The following is a 1,136-nucleotide window of genomic DNA, read 5'->3' on the forward strand; positions in this document are numbered from 1 at the left end:
TGAATTTATTTGACTTGGCATGTAAAGGACCAAGATCTGCTGGTAGTCTGAGTGTATTAAATGATATCTGGCAATAACATGGGGGCATCCAGAGAACAAAATTTGGGGTTGTCAACTGAAGCAGATGTGAAGATGCTAAGGTTTTTTTCCCATACCACATAGCTGGAGATGGCTTACTTACAACCATACTTACAATACTTACAATAAACAGGTTCCCCTCTTTTTTTTCTTTTTTTTTTTTTTGAGGACTTACATAGTGTTATTGAAAGGCAGTAAGTGGAACAACATTGGCAGTGCGTATTTATAAGAGTGTGTTTAAAGAAACAAATAAAGGGGTCTCACCTACATACACTGCATACAGTATTTTCTTGCCATGGAATTCAGCCAAACCAATCACGTCAAATGGGATCCCTTAATATCTTTTTCAAATATCAATCTTGATGTAGATTCCTTAAATTTGATAAAGGATAAATTTTGCTTATTCCACACCTCATTAAGTGTGTTTATTTGTTATTCTATGATTTTAAAAGTTAGAGATCTGTTTTAATTGTAAGATCATTTTGAACGATTCATTTTCTTTCGATGCTTCTTAGTAACAAGGGACCAGTTTATAGATTGTTGTGTTTATTTGTCTAAAACACAGACTAATTTGTATTTATATTGACATTGTGTTGATTTGGTGTGTGTTTCTTTTTTTTTTTTTTTCCAGTGTCCTATTCTAATTTATATATGTTTGCCTTTAATTGGCACTGCAGGTCATGCTACTGAGGTTTTATGCTCAGCCAACTACATGCAATCATGGATTTTCATTTCTAGATTGAAGCATTGATACAGGTCACCAGAATTCTCTGTCCTGCAGTTCTTCATAGAACCGTCTGTGTATTTAATGCATATAGTCCCCAGTTTCCATAATTTAACTTTGGAAAGGCCAATTTTAATTTTTTGCCATGTCAGATAATATATTTTGCTCCTTTGTAACACTTCATTTAACAAACAGAATTAATCTTTGGAACAAGGCTGTGCATTGCCCTAGCCCAGGAATGCAAGAGCATTTTGTGAATCTGTCTCGTTTCCACTGGCACTGCTATTGCAAAGGTAGCGCGTGGTGCCATTTGCTGACTCCACTTTCTCCCTAG

This window comes from Apteryx rowi, unplaced genomic scaffold (assembly GCF_003343035.1).
Source record: "Apteryx rowi isolate R43461 unplaced genomic scaffold, aptRow1 scaffold_932, whole genome shotgun sequence".
NCBI classification, from domain to species: Eukaryota; Metazoa; Chordata; class Aves; order Apterygiformes; family Apterygidae; genus Apteryx; species Apteryx rowi.